This window comes from Lissotriton vulgaris, chromosome 2_1 (genome assembly GCF_964263255.1).
Source record: "Lissotriton vulgaris chromosome 2_1, aLisVul1.2, whole genome shotgun sequence".
In the NCBI taxonomy this organism is placed as follows: Eukaryota; Metazoa; Chordata; class Amphibia; order Caudata; family Salamandridae; genus Lissotriton; species Lissotriton vulgaris.
The window spans coordinates 231,947,495-231,964,110 of NC_141687.1; the positions used below are offsets into that span (position 1 = coordinate 231,947,495).

At 43.3% G+C, this 16,616-nt stretch overlaps 1 long non-coding RNA gene across 1 annotated transcript in view; it reads left to right on the forward strand.

The window, feature by feature from the left end:
- LOC147729898 (uncharacterized) overlaps nucleotides 1–9,477 on the forward strand; it is a 48,690-nt gene extending 39,213 nt beyond the window's left edge. Inside the window, exon 2 of the long non-coding RNA XR_015308355.1 lies at nucleotides 5,700–9,477. This is a non-coding gene — a long non-coding RNA (uncharacterized LOC147729898). The remainder of the gene's footprint in view (nucleotides 1–5,699) is intronic.
- The last annotated feature ends 7,139 nt before the right edge of the window (nucleotides 9,478–16,616 follow it).

The window sequence follows — 16,616 nt, forward strand, 5'->3', positions numbered from 1 at the left end:
CTCCGAGTGAATTTTCCCGATTCATGCCCTTGTATAGGTACAATTCACATTGCCCTTATATAGGCGTAGAAATCAAACCCTTATTTAGGCATAGCCCATGCTACCCAAATACAGGCATGGCTACTTCCACCCGTACCAAACGTCACAAATGATTTCTTGGATAACCAGCTTAAGCAGTCAGGGACTTCCCCTTGCTTGAATATTGATTTGTCCAAGAACTCAGTTACTTTACAAAGAACAAGTATTTCGTAGGGGTTCTTTCCTGACGTTCATATGGCCGACTTTACGTCAAACTATGGCATTCCTAAACACCTTCAAGGTATAACTATGCCTTCACTTGCTATAGCAAACTACAGTGGTTCGGAGCAGTTCAACTATCTACTTGCAAGACGGAGCTCGCTACAGCAAGTGCCGAAAGAAGCGGATTCTCCAGCTGACGCACTGATCAGGAAGCTGCTCTTCTCCTGCCGAGAATCCAGCTCCCGTGTTTCCAGCTCCCCTTGCGGGGTGTTGGGAAATTGAGTACCGAGACTGAGATACCAGACCTCCTTCATTCTAATTAAGGTATGGAGCTGATTACAACCGAGAGAAACCTTTGGTAGATTCTTGGCAAAGAAAACTATAACCTATGGTACACAATACTTACTTCTTCCCGCATACTAGACTTAGGTGAGGTACATTGGGGTAGGCGTATTTTAGAAGCTCCAGTTGAGTATTTTAGCCTCTGTATTTATGTATGTATTTTTATATGGCTTAGAAACCATACAATGCTCTTACAGTATTATTTTATAATACTATTCTCGCTGTACGCATTATACTTTGTAGTCTGCATAAAGATTGTAGCAGTTCACTTCTCTTGCATGAGAAAGAAGACTGTTAAATAAAACCTTTTTATTGAAAACGCTTGTCTCTCTATTTCTCTGCAACTCTGTAGGAACGAAGCATGCACGATTGACTACGTGAAATACTTATCTATTGTTTCCACGACTCTGAGAGATATATTCTTATTCTTGGGAAACAAAGTTGTCATATTTATGCAGTTGTCCGAAACTAATCCCTTCTTGTGAATTCGAGAAAGTTTCTAGTGACCTATGAGCTAGCTGGCACTCACAATTAAGTTTAGTATATCCGATAGAGACCTAGTTGATCTCAGTCCTACGTCAAATCTATAGAATATATTATTCCAATGTACAGAGCCTATTTGGAATATAGGAACTACATTACAAAACCCACAACTTGAGCATGTTATGCTGGAAAATGAAAACTATGTTTGCTACTGCAAACTTAAACAAATTGATCCCATGAAAGCCAGGGTGCAAGACATTATCTGCTACCTACTTCATTTGTAAAAGGCTAACTTAGCCTACACGTCCATTAGGTTACACCACACTGCAATGGCAGCATCTCTCACTGTTAAAAATCCCAGTCATTAATGCATTCATGAATGGTCTGAAAAGAGTCAATCCTCCTCTTGTTCCCCTAGCACAGAGGTCTTCAAACTTTTTGATGCCGAGACCCCCTTGTAAAACCTTTTTAGGCGTAAGGACCCCCTTCCGACAAAAGTTTCTAGAAACTGGTACTCTTCATCATCAACTTTTGACAACCATAAATGCGCCTGTTAGACCTCATCGCATCCCTCCATCATTCATCCACCCACACTTTCACACATCCATCCACCCTTTCATCCTTCCATCCATATATCCATCCTTCATCTATCCACCCTTTCATCCTTCCATCCATACATCCATCCTTTACCCATCCACCCTTCCATCCACCCATCATTTATCCACCCACCTTTTCACACATCCATCCATCATTCATCCATGCAAACTTTTATCCATTCATACATCCATCCACCCTTTCATCTTCCCATCCTTCATCCACCCACCCTTTCATCCTCCCATCCATATATCCATCCTTCACCTATCCACCCATTCATCCACTTTCATCCATCCATCTACCCATCATTCATCCCCCCACCTTTTCACACATCCATCCATCCATCATTCATCCATCCACCATTTCATCCGTCCATCCCATCCATACATCCATCCTTCATCCATCCACCCTTTCATCCATCCATCCATACATCCATCATTCATCCATCCACCCTTTCATCCATCCATTCACCCATCATTCATCCACCCATCTTTTTACATATCCATCCATCATTCATCCATCCACCCTTTCATCCATCCATCCTTCATCCGTCCACCCTTTCATTCTTCCATCCATACATCTATCCTTCACCAATCTATCCTTTATCCATCCACCCTTTCATCCTTCCATCCATACATCCATACATCCATCATTCATCCATCCACCCTTTCATCCATCCATTCACCCTTCATTCATCCACCCATCTTTTTACACATCCATCCATCCACCCTTCCATCCATCCTTCCGTCCACCCTTTCATTCTTCCATCCATACATCTATCCTTCACCAATCTATCCTTCATCCATCCACCCTTTCATCCTTCCAACCATACATCCATCATTCATCCATCCACCCTTTCATTCATCCATCCACTCATCATTCATCCACCCACCTTTTCACCCATCCATCCATCCTTCAGCCTTTCATCCATCCACCCACCCATCATGCATCCACCCACCTTTTCTGTGCCTCTCTCATGGGGAGGGGGGGGGGGGGATCAGTATCTCTCTGCATCGTCTTCCTTCTTCTTTCCCACTCATGGGAGGGCATCTCTGTGCCTCCCTGCTGGGGGTGGGGGACGTGTCTCGGGACCCACAGCTCCAGGTGCACAACATCCATTGAACTCAAAGGGCTACACTACAGCCACTCCCCCACACCTCGGTGTGAATTAGGCCTCCGCCGTGAGCACCCTCAGCCCAATGCCAGGAACTGCACTCTGCAGAATCTGCGACCCCCTTCCCAGGACTCCACGACCCTCCTGGGGGTCGCGCCCCACAGATTGAAGACCGCTGCCCTAGCAACTTCTGGGATCCTTAAAATTGTTCTAACCAGGCCCACAGGTCCTCCTTTTGAGCCTCTTCGCTTATGCACCCTTTAATTTCTTTCATTGAAATTGTAATTCTTAGTTGCCATTGCCTCACCCAGGCGTGTTAGTGAGCTCCAGGCTTTAACCTTAGAGGAACCATGCTTCCAAATACATAGAGAAAAGCTAGTTCTTCGTACTAATCATACATTTCTACCTAAGGTAGTCTCTCAGTTTCACCTCAATCAATCCATTGAGCTTCCAGTTTTTTTTCCATAACCCTGAAAGAGCTCTTCATACCCTAGATGTAACAAGACCTCTCATGTTCTGCATAGGGAGAACGAAAACACTCAGGAAAACAAAGTAACTCTTTGTAGCATTTTCTCCGCCTCATGAATGCAACGCTATACCCAAATCAGGCACAGCCAGAAGGATTGTTGAATGTGTTCAAACTTGCTACGTTAAGGCTAAAAGACTTTTACCTCTTACTCCCAGAGCACATTCCACTTCTAAAAAGAGCTACTATGGCCTTTTTAGGAAACATTCCCATGTCAGACCTTTGTGAGGCAGCTACATGGTCTACCCCACACACATTTGCCACTGTGTGGATGTTTTAGCACGCCAACAAGCCAGTTCAGGTCAGTCAATGCTGCATACCCTTTTTCAAACTACTGCAACTCCCACAGACTAGCAACCGCTTTGAAGGAGGGACTGCTTTACGGTCTATGCAGAGTATGTGTATCTACATCCTCACATGCCATCGAACGGATTATGTTACTTACCCTGTAAGCATCTGTTTGTGACATGTAGTACTGTAGATTCACATGCGCCCTCCCTCCTTCCCAGACACCTGGGTTACATTACATACTAATGATATACACTTACATTTAGCATTGGACAACCTTGTTCTTACACTCCCTGTGAGAAAACAATCTAACAAAGGAGTCTGCCCATGCGCAGTGTCACCAAGAGGAGGAGTCACTTGGTTTCGTGACTCGAAAGACTTATTCCAAGAAAAACAACTTGCACAACTCCAGACCCAACACTAGATGGCAGGAGTATGCAGAGCATGTGACTCAACAGCACTCCATGCCAAAAACAGATGCTTACAGGGTAAGTAACATAATCCTTTCCTTTGAATGTTACTCTCATATGGGCTGGGAAGCCAGTCGATATTTCCGTAGCCTTCTCTGTCGGTACTTCTAGATCTTCAGTAGGGATGCCTTTTTTTGCCAAGGTCTCAGGATTCAGATAAGGGAGAAATAAGAGCTGACAGCAGCCCAACTGCATTTCTTTATTTTTGTTAGTGAGCTGAAGAATATGTCGTCTCCCAAACATGTTGTTTTGGGGTTTAGTAGGAAGGCAGTAGGCTGCCCACATGTCATGTCTCACTTTTTTTGTCTCAGCGCCCTGCATTTCTTTGAGTACTTTACATATTTTCTCCATTAGAACCTCAGATGGGATGTTTGCAAGCACACCCAGAACACTAAGAAGTGATCCTATCCTTAAGTTATTGAGCTGCTCTATTTTTTTCATCCAAACATTTCTGCTGTGCCTCTAAATGGCACCAGCCCTTCCTGGAGTTTGTTGTAACAGATTACTGCTCTCATCTCTGTTATCCAGTTCACCTTCGTCCCTCTGCACTTGAGTCCCTACTTGTGAGTCAGCCCAGTTTATCCTCTATTGCCTTTACCGCAGAGGCAATAGAGGACAGTGTTGGTGGAGCAGAGTAGTGCCATTTCTCCTGGTGTTAAGCTCGCTTTGTCCGCGGGTGCCTCTGGCCGATAGTCATACTCTTTTTATTGTGGCACTTCTATGCGGCTCAAAGAAACCTTCTCTGCATTCCCTTCACCCCATGTTAAAGGAGCTAGTTGTGGCTCAAAGGATTGTTTGGAGACCTCTCGCACTCAGTCCTGTTATATGGGCTTGCAGATGTATTTGGTTTTATGATGCCACCTAGCGCTGTATCTCCTTGGGGGTGTGTGTCCTATGTTTAGCTCTGAAGCACCCTTTGGTTACAGGCTGTTGTTTGCCTGCCGCGGGCCAAGTTATCTACGGCTACTCTTTCCACCCTTCATCTTGAATCATGGCTAGGTCTGCCCATCACAATTTCCCTTTTTAACATAATATGCCTGTAATGTATTTTTAGATTAATTGTTGGATAAACTGTTTGTAGGTCCAACACAATTCAGTTACATCGACATGAAAGTTCCTCAGTTTCACTGCCTCAATAACGTGGAACAGCTAGACCATAATGTTTTTTTGTTTTCTTTCCTTATAAAGTAAGCTATTTTGAGTCCGTATGCCCTGTAAGGCGTCCAGGAAAAAGTGTTGATCAAATCAATTTCAGAAACGCCCATATAACCCGCCCACTTAAAAGCCCACCATAACATGCAATAGAAAAACACAAGCAAGTATAACATTAAGCTTTTTTTTTACTTTTAGTACCATGCCTAATTTCTGGCAAATTCTTGTATTAGGTTGTTTTCTTACCAGTTCAGCAGCAGGGCTGTGAAGTGGTGTTTAAGCAACATGGACACAGTAACAACTACTGTTCAAATTACGTTACTGATTGGTAGGATGAGTGATTGTGAAAAAAATAGGTACCTGTATACTCTGTATGGCAATTTCAATAAAGAGAATCTCACATTGGTAATCAATAAAAGTATATGAAGAATATATTCTTGTCTTTAGGAGTTCAAATAAACCAAATCTTTCTTTTTTCTTTACTTAATAGGGGAGAGCACATACAAGCAATGGTAAAACAGATCAACGACATCCGAAACCACGTGACTTTCTAACCTGCCAATTTTGTTTATTATGTTTTGTCTTTCTTTATTTAAATATGAATGAGTACTTCATAAAAGAATATGTAAAGTATTTTTTTAAATACCACAAAGGATGCATGCAGTTAAAATTATGTAAACTGAAAAATTCTTTGTACATAAAATAAAAGTGTAAATTTCACTGTAAACAAATGTTTTGGAATGGATAGGTGTATTTTTTTTATATACAAAGCCTGTGAGAAAATGTGCTGTTAGTTGAGGGGAGTGGTAACCCTTCTCAAGCAACAGCCACCGTCCTAGTCCGGGTCAACCAAAACAGTCACTAACTTAATCTGTGCTTGACCCTCTGGTAGTTTGGGACAAAAGCAGTCAGCCTTAACCTATTTATGTAGCACTTAAACAGTAATTAAATGAAAACACAACAGAAGAAAAAAGCCACACTAATTTAGAAAAATTTAAAGATTTTATTAATTGTTTGACACCAAAACAACAATTCAAGGAAGATGAAATCCTCCTCATGGAGGAAGAAAACGAGGGACCAGTGACACAAGATAGACTTCATGCCCTGAAGCTTGAAAGAGATGAATATAAATCCACTGCAACTGAAATGGCCAAGGCATTGAGCAGAGACAAAGAGGGTAGGCTGTTTGACCTGAGGTACAAGGCTGGAAAGTTACTGGCTTGGCTGGATAAAAAGGAGCTGGCGAGCAGACTGGTTCCAGAACTACTGAAGGGTTCAGGGGAAGTAATAACAGATCCGCAAGAGATCGCTAACAAGTTTGCAGATTACGATAACTCTATCTCTCATGCGAGCTCTTCCTTTACAGAAGGTGACTTGCAAGCCCTGCTTTTGGACATAAAGCTCTCGCCCTGGCCATAGATGAAAGAGACCTGCTAGATAGTGACTTGACTAACAACAAAGTTGCCCAAGTAATTAGAAACCTCCAGTCAGGTAAAGCTCTGGTCCCCAATTGGGTGCCGATTGAGCTTTACAAGCTGAAGCTGGATATACTTGCTCCACACTTGTGGGCCATGTTTAAAAAAAGCTCTGAATCGGGGCTGCTCCACCAAGATCAAAGGGTTGCTACATTGGTCACTATACACAAAACGGGCAAGCCCAGAAATGCATGCTCGTCCTACAGCCCCATCTCCCTATTAACCCCTCCCCTGCTGGTGACGGAATCGCTCCGTCACCAGCCACGGACGCGCTGTGCTGACGACGAAGCGGTTTCGTCACGGCCCGCTCGGCGTGCCTGCGCTGGACGTTCTGTTGATCGGGCGGGGCCGTGACTGAACTGCTCCGTCATCGGCACAGCGCACCTGAGGCTCGTGACGGAGCGGTTCCGTCAGGAGCATGGGAGCGCCGCGCGGCCCCCCCACCCCCTTAGCGCTGCGGCGGAATTGCCGCCGCAGCGAAGGGGTTAAATGCTGAGCCAAAATACTCACAAAACTACTAGCCGGACATCTGGTTCAAGTGATAGGCAATCTAGTGCACCTGTATCAATCTGGCTTCATGCCTCACCGAAATACTGCTCTAAACTTGAGGAGACTGCATGGCGTATTGGGGCACCAGGGCACGATCCAAGAAGCTACAATTGTGTTTTCGCTAGATGCAACGATGGGCTTCGACACCATAGCGTGGCCGTATCTTTTTGCAGTCTTGGCTAAGATGGGATTCGGGCCCAATTTTAGCGCTTTTTGTAAGCAGAGCCCTTAGCGCAAGTGGTCGTTAACAATAAAAAATTGGGAGTATTAGAACTGAGCCTAGGGACTCGACAGGGTTGTCCACTGTCTCCCTAGCTTTTTCCTCTCACCCTGGAGCCATTGGCGGTGTGGATTCGTAGAGACCCAGTAATCCGGGGACTGAAGTGGGCTAATACGTGGGAGGACCGCATTTCTCTTTATGCAGATGACATACTGCTTTATCTTGCATCCCCAAGTCATTGCTCCACAGAGTACCGAACGTATTCACCAACTTTCGGAAATACTCTGGGTACACAATCAACTGGAGCAAATCCCTAATATTTGTCCTCAGTGGCGAGCCACCTCCCCTACCAAGAGGGTGTCCCATGCAAGAAGAGAAAGAAGGCTTTCAATATTTAGGAATTTTGATCACACTAGCTTTGAACATAACCTACTCCCCCGCTGCAGAGATTGAAGCGAGATGTGGCCAGTTAGAAGTCTCTCCCACTCTCATTTTAGGGAAGGGCTGCATTGTTCAAAATGATGTCCCCTGCCCTGCTTTCTCAATGCGCTTCAGAACTTCCCAGATCCGGTCCCCCCGAAATATTTTCGTAGAGGTAGAGAGTCTCCAGAGGGAAGTGCTTTGAGTTGGTCACCCTCGCAAAGCCTTCACAAAATTAGTCTTGAGTTGGTATGACAGGGGGGATAGGGCTGCCCGACATTAGGAAATACTACTGGACGGCCCACCGGGCAGCTATAAATCAGTCTATGTATCGTCACTGGGATGTCCCAGGTTACAAGATGGACAAATGGTTATCACCGGGGGGCAACTACAACACGGCCCTATACTCTAATCCCAAGAAATTTTCCCTAACAGGACCGACCAGGAATTCAGTACACGTGTGGCACACAGTTAACAGAAGCCTGGGGTGGGAACAGAAGCTCACAATGGCTACTCCTCTGTGGGACTCTGAGCAATTGTGCTCCCTGAAAAGATCGAAGGGGTTGGATAAGTGGGATCTGATTGGGATCACGAAAATAGGAGACCTATGGCAGAAGGGAGAAATGATCTCATTCGCTACCCTGCAACAAGAATACGACCTGGCGAATACAGAATACTTTAGATATTTGCAGGTGAGACATGCACTAACATTGTATTTGCAGAAGGGAGTGTCCCCCCAAGAGTCCTCGCCGTTGGAAGATAGGTTGCTCGATGGGTACCTACAAGTGAAAGTGGTGTCTCTGACATATAAGAAGCTGGTTAATAATGCACCATATCCTCTCAAATTGATCCGGGAGCACTGGGGGAGAAATGGGTTGGAGCTTGACGAGGAGGAGTGGCAAGAGGCAGTGGCCTCCCCAGGAGAAGTAGTAATCTCCTCCAGGCTGCGACTGGTCCAATTGAAGATCCTCCATAGAATTTACATCACGGGGACTTGGCTTGTCAGTATGGGCAGAGCAGATGAGGACATGTTTAGAAGGCAATGTGGTCAGGCTGGTACGTTTATGAATATCCTGTGAGAATGTGTGTACATCCAAAAATATTGGAAGTTGGTACATGACTATTTCGGAGAGGTCTTTCGACTAGTGATAGGAATTGAGGCTAAGAGATGTCTTTTGAATGTCTGGGAGCCTGATTTAAGTAGAATAGACCAAATATGGGGTACACTGGGGCTGATGGTAGCCAAAAGGAACCTGGCTAGACTGTGGGCGGCGGGGACGCCGCCCAAAGTGGGGGCGTGGAAAGCTGATATCGACTGGTGTATACTAAGGGAAAAAACTGTATATGTTGCTAGAGGATGCCCCAAAAAATGGTCTGACATATGGAGCAAATGGAATAACTACTGTGGTAATATATGTGTCCCTCCAATTGTCCCCTCTTTAGAAGATCCTTTATCGCCATAACAATCTCCACATGACTATATCATGTATTATATTGAATAACGGGGATATGTATGAATATAACTTTAATGTGATTAACCCCATCTAATTGTGATTGAAAATGTCGTCTTTTCGTTGTTTAATAAAAATAAATTTAAAAAAAAACAATTCAAGGACATCTAATCATTCAAGGACATCTAATCACTCAAGGCCGGGTCAAACTCAAAAGTGGATCGCGGTTGGGTACACAAAGCGGATTAGGCCCTGTCCCCGCTTACCTTTGGACTTTTTTGTAAAAAAATGTCAGAGAAGGCAAAGGGCACAAGTGGTCAAAGCAACTCTGTAGAGGAGGAGTAGGTGTCAGTGCCGTAGGCTGGGAGCTGCTGGACTGAGCCACGGTGAAGATTTCTTGGTTTGGACTTGATCTAATTTTTGGAAGTTGAAAATCTCCGGCGAGGTTGTTGGTGAAGAGGGCGGCTTATGGCTGGATATCCCCTCTGTGAAAAGCCGCTGAACAGGATGTGCTTCTGTGGAACTGCAAAGACAGTCCGACAAGCAATGTATCTTTGGCGAATCAGGGAGGAGGTAGGTTCTGGTCTCCTCTCTGACACTTTTTATATGAAACTTTTCGAACTCACAAATTTTGCATTTGAGCTATCTGGGCATAAATCAGCGCCACTTCTAAGGGCCCAGGACTACATGGTCACCAATTGGACTTAAAATCCGACGAAGAGAATTTTAAATTACAATTCCTGAGACACCAAAATGGCAGCTGTTTTGGGAGCAGGGAACATTTATCATTTAAATGTGATAAGGTAACCCTATGTTACCCTTTGGGAGAGTAGTGAAAAACTAGTTTTGAGCTTTTTAATTCCAGAACAAACTAAACCTTAAAAGTACATGTGCAACTTTTTAAATACACTACAGCCTGCCATAAAAGTTGTTTAGGGCCTGCTATAGCAGTGACATATTTATTAAAAAGGGAGGTTCAGGGGGGCGGAGGTTGCTTGCGACCGAGATGGCAGCTTGAGCCTGGAGCTCCACATTGCCGACTCATAATCCTGACATAATCCGGCAGTCTCCACAGACACAATAACTTCCTGGCCGACCGCCTGCCATCGGTACCTGCCTACTGCACACCGATCGAATCCCGACCTCCCCCTGGCTCGCCCCGAACTGGAGATATTGCCTATGGCAGAAGGCGCCCTGCTAGGCCAGAGATCCCCGGCCTAGAGTGGGGCAGAAGGCGGAGCTGCATTGGAGTGCGTGCAGCGAACACCTTGTAGCGCGTGCGGCCTCAGGCGACTGACCCATGCTGTTGTACACCCGGAGATTTAGGAGGCAGCGGAGGAGTTGGGATGACTGCCGTGCACGTACGGCTGACCCGCCACGGGACACTGCCTGCCTGGGACCCTGCATTGAGGTGAACTGACGTGACCTTTGGGAGTAGACATTGTGGCAGGGGAATCTGTGGTCGTGAGGAGGAGCTGCAAACGAAGTCCGGCTCAGAGAGTCCCTGTAGCGAAGTGCTGGGGACTCCACGACTGCAACCCCATACAGCGAGCCAGAAGAGCGCCTGCACAACCTTGGGGCCTGCCATTTTGAGGAGCGGTACCTGCACCGAGTGTACAGCGATAGAAAGACAACAAAAACGGGTTAGTGCCTTGAACCTGACGCACCACACGATGAGAACTGTGTGGTAATGAGACAATCTGCATCACTGTGAGCGGCATAAACCTTAAGACTCCGACATCCCAAGTTCTCCATCTGCTGATACCACTCGCATTGCACCTACGCAGCTCTGGGTGGGAGCCTACACCCACAAAGTGCCTTGGCAGCAGGGATGAGTGACTAGGCAAGGCATGTAGACGGGCTACACTAGTGGCGCACCAAGTCAAATCAGCGAAGTGCAGCACTGGATCGGTAAAGCTGGAGAGACAGGGGCTAGAGGTGTAACTAGGAACACTACAAAAAATAGAGGTTTCCCTTTTCTTGGTTATAAGTCGTAAAACGGACTGCAGATAAGCAGTCCTACTACCCAAGCGTAATATTAAGCTACAGCTGGAGATATAATCAAATATAGGGCGCACCACACAATAACAAATTTACATTTCGACTCTAATCAGTATGAGTAAGGTTCTTATCTCCCACCCAATTTGAAACACGTTACACAGATATGTAGATGGTCAAACGAAGAATAATGATCAGTATGAGTAAGGTTCTTATCTCCCACCCAATTTGAAACACATTACACAGATATGTAGATGGTCAAACAAAGAATAATGATCAGATCATAGAGGTTCTATTACTGTAAAATTGAGTAATTTATTTATAACAAAGGATAATAATTGACATTCTGTAAAAACACATTATCACATTCATTTTATTTAAAAAACATCATGAGACATTTTTTGTTAAAAAAAGGAAAAAGCACAATACTGTTGACGCGGCGTTTCGGTGAACAAGTTGAACACCTTCAGGACAATGCTTTCTATGGTTAAAAACAATCTATTTTGGACGAGATAAACAAAACATTTTTCTGTTATTAAACATTCTCATTTCCAAAAGAACCTCTCTTTTTTATGTAAAATGTTAATCACTCTGATCAAATGACTACATCTCTTTAATCTCTTTATCTAACTCATCAGGTAGAGATACATCATCTACGGTCTCCCTTGTTCAAATCAGAGGGAGCTGTTGTACATTGTTTTTATTAAACCTCTTATAGATACGTACATGTTTTTGATCTTCTAACATTTGTTACCCTATGGTGCTAGCCCTCTTTTTTACCCCCTTAACGAATGACCCTAGGAGTTTAATGTACTCACTTTTATCTCTAAATTCTCTGCTTTATTCGGGTTTGCAGACTTTGTACCCAAAGTTTCTTTACTTAAGGCGCTTCTTTTATGATTAGTACTAAAAATATAAAGGGAAGTATCTTTAACATGGAGCAACCAAGGTCATTTTAACTTATCAAGGGGTTGCTCAGTGTCGTCAAGTTCACTTACTTTTATGATATTTTCAGCAGGGATTTTTACATATCCTGTATTGTTTTATGTTCTAAAGTCCTTGGTCTTTTTGCCATTTGACCGATGACATTAGTCTGTAGTGAGAGTTAAAGGATTCTTTTACTAATGTTTGTTCACTCTCTCAATTTATATATGTTCGCAATTTCAGAAACATTACTAACCTTTAGTAGGATAAACTGGTATTATGGTGTTTGTTCTTTGTTGAGCAGCCTGCGCCTACTGTGTTGATTTTCAATTTTCTACACAGGTAGTGCTATTATAACTGTAACAAATATACATGAATCAAATGAGTAACTCTCCCTTCTTATTTGTAATATACAGGCGTTTTTAGGTTGTAACTCTTACCTCTTAATAATTGTTAAATTTCTCTTATTCAGGCTAGGTGTGGTTGGATCATCATTTAACTGTTGAAAAACAACCAAGTTTTAATCAATGTACTTGTTGGAAACTAGGTTCTTTATTTCTGCCACTTTATCTCTGATTTGGTTTTTGTTACCTTAAGATTGTGTGTTGCTGTGGATGCCTTCTATGTAAGGTTGGTTTGCTTTTTCTCCTGGTTAAATAATTTCAGGGGAATCTGTATATGAAAGGCAGGGACAGAAAAACCCATATGGGTCTTTAGCAAAATAATTGTACTTTAACTTGATCTGCTACTTGGGGAAGATACACTTACTTGCAGAGTTTCTGAGCCTGCTTCCACACCGTCCTGGGTTTGGGCTGCAACTAAGAAAGGGTTTGGTTTGGCTGTTGTACTTATACCACAGTTAATTGGATAATCTCCGCTTAATTGTTTTCAGCTTTAATCATTCCCTGCACGGACTGACTTATTTGTATGTAAGCATTTCGGCCATCTTGTAACGTGTTAATGGTACTTGTTGGTACCTTTCTTTGTTGCCCCGATAAGTTATCTGAATGAATTGTACATTGTTTATCGGTTCCTTGCTATTATCTTGTGCGTACATGGTACGTTATTAATTTTCGGGAAAATAACGAAAAGTAGTCATCTATATTACATTTTCGTGTCCCTAACAGGTGATCGAGTTGTAAGGCTCGGACCTGTGGTTGCCAGTCGTTTTGATTAGTCTGGCTCTTTCTTTGATTTATTTTCGTATTGCGTTAGAGTTCAGAATGAGCATGCAATGCTATCTACGCGTACCACATTGGTCGCTTCTGGTACGGCCATCTTGAAGCGAACTTAGGTCACATTCAGGATGCAGTACTGTCTACGCGTGTCGCATTGGCCTATTTCCCACCTGGTTTGGCCATCTTGGAACGGGCTAAGAACAGTTTTCCTATTGCTGTTCTTTATTTTAGTGCAAGCCAGTCTGTTATTTAATGGCTTGTGCACAATGTGAATTTTTATATTCATTCGATATTTTTCAATGTAAAAATTACATGACAGATCTAACTTCTTGGGGAAAGTTTCACTTAAGTTACTTGCAATCCCATGATATCTGCCTTAATTTTAGTTTGCAATCAATTATATACGCCTAAATATATATAGCACTCTTTATAAGGAAATATGTATTCCGTTCTAAATCTAAAAACTCCTATTTTGGATTGTCTTAATTGGAGAAGTGTGGCTCAGGGGTTAGAGGCGGCAGACCCGGAAGTTGAGATCGGCCCTGGACCAGGGTTCAATTCCCCGCCTCGGCGGGTCTTGGGCTAAAAATTCCACGGACTCGATAATTCTCGCTCTGGTGCCTTCTCGACTCACGGGTTCACACTGTGCGACTCTGGGCAATAGCTCGCTTAATCTCCACAACGGCCCCTCGCGGCGGGATGCCTGGCTTTCACCTTGTGGATACCCTGCCGGGGTTATCTCACAGGGGAATACCAGGACGGGTTCCCTAAGCAAGCGCCGGGAAACCCACTGCGGGAAGCTGTGCGCTATATAAGCTCAAATACATTTACATTTACATTTAATTATCTATCTCTCTTAGTTACTTATCACCCTATTTATTTGGGTTCGGGTATATTCTCTTAATCTTACCATTCGCATTTAAAGTTCTTTCTAATAAAGACCTTAAATGTTATTGATGATACTGTTTGGTAACCCAAGACATGATTTGTTTCTTATTATAACTTATTGTTGCGCTCAGCCGGTATGCATGGGTTTACATTGTTGGGGGCGACTTTTGTATATTTCATTAGCTATTCTATCTTTTGAAGGGTTAGCTATTAATATTATCAATTTGCAAAATTTAGGAGGTGGTTGGTTGGTTTCTTCTATTATCAGAGTCAAGTACGCCTGTATAATTATTATCTGAAAGGTCCTCTATTTGGATATTTTGCAGCTCTGGTAGGATTGGGGGCTTGCCTGTCAGATAATTCTCTCCCATTCCTCTCTGTTATTCAAGCCGCTTTTAAAGGTCTCAAATTTGGACATATAGAATTGTTCCCTCTTTTTGCGTTTGGTATTAAGATCACCACCTCTCCTATTTAGATTCACTGCTTCTAGGACACACCATCTTTTTTCGTCCTCTTTGTGATTTTCAGGGGTCCAATGATCTACGAGTGGAGCGTTCAACCGCTTTGTTTTAACTGCTGATCTATGCTCATTGAGCCTCACTCGGATCTCTCTGGAAGTATCACCAATATATGCTAGTCCGCACGGGCATTAGATCATATAAACCACATTTTTTGTTCTTCAGTTCATTTATTTTTTATGTTTATGGTTGATTCCTTTGTATGTAATTGTCGATCCTTTTATGATCATATTACAGTTTTTACAGGTACCACAGGGAAAGTTACCTACACTCTTTTTTCCATCTAGCGTACCTGACCTTTTGGTTACTGTATCCGGGTAGGTATGGACTAAGCAATTTCTTATTGTTCTATTGCGTCTAAACGCAAAAATGGGTTTTGGAAGTGAGTTTGTGTTTCCATTATTCAACAGCTTCCAATTCCTATTAATCAGATTTTTTACCTTGTTTGTAATGTTTGTAAAGTTTGTTACGCAAACAATTGTTTTGTCCTCATTAGCTGTTATTTGTTTGGGTTCAAATAGACTCTCCCTGTTGTAGTATTTAGCTCTTTTATAAGCTTTTTTGATCATTTTTTAGGGTAACCTCTTGCAGTGAATTTATTTGTTAGTGTTTCTGCATGTTTTTCAAATTCTTGTTTGTCCGTGCAGTTTCGCTGACCCTGAGAAATTGGCCAAATGGGTTGTTATTGCGTTGGCTAGCTGGATGATTGCCTTGATAATGCAACATAGTGTTGCGATCTGTGGGCTTTCGCTACAGTTCTACTTGTAGTTTCCCTTGTACATCTTTTATTTTTATGTCTAAAAAATGGCAGCTTTCATTGCTGTATGAGGACATAAACTTTAAATTACTGTCGCCCAAGTTGATCCATTCGATGAATGCTTTTAAGTTATCCTCATTCCCTTTCCATATAAAAAAAACATCATCAATGAAGCGGGACCACATGTCCACATTTTCGTAGAAAGGGGCTGCTTCATTGAAGATGTAGCTCTCTTCAAATACTGCTACGTAGAGACACGCCAGACTGGGGGCACAAGTTGCGGCCATACTGGTGCCCTTAGTTTGTTTGAAATAGTCCTTTTTGAATAGGAAAATATTGTTTTTCAGGACCATTTTTACGCAATTTATTATAAATCTCGAATGATCGGATAGCTCTTCTTCGTGGACTGTTAGGAGATTCTTAATCATGGTGATAGTGGCGTCTTGTAGAATGTTTGTGTATAGCGCCTCAATGTCTAAGGTCACTAGCCATTTACTTTCCATATTGTAGGGTGTATTCTCTATCTTCTTGATCATGTGCGTTGTGTCTTTTATGTAGGCTTTTTGGATCACTACTAGGGGTTGGATAAACTTATCCACGAATTGACTTAGAGGTTTAGTTAATGATTTTAAACTAGAAACTATGGGCCGCATGGGGGGGGGTTATACTTTTGTGTACCTTGGGAAGCCCTTAAAGAGCTGCTATTGTTGGTGTGTCATTGCGCAGGTAGTTATATTCTTCCTGAGAGAGGACACCATCCTCAAGTGCATAGTTCAAGAGGTAACTGGGGACACCACACGGGCTGCTGGGTACAGAACTCTGCGTGAACTAGCGTCCTGCGTTGGCTCCACCGGCGACAGAAGAGGTTCCTGACTGCTAATCCGGTTGCTCTATTCAGCCCCTGGGCATATCATATCTATATATGTCTGCGGTGCTGAGGACGCCCGGGGTGCGCTGAACCTGCCTAACCCACGCTGAAGCGGGTTCAGGAGGCAGCAACATGCAGCCACTACAAGGCTGTCCTCACAT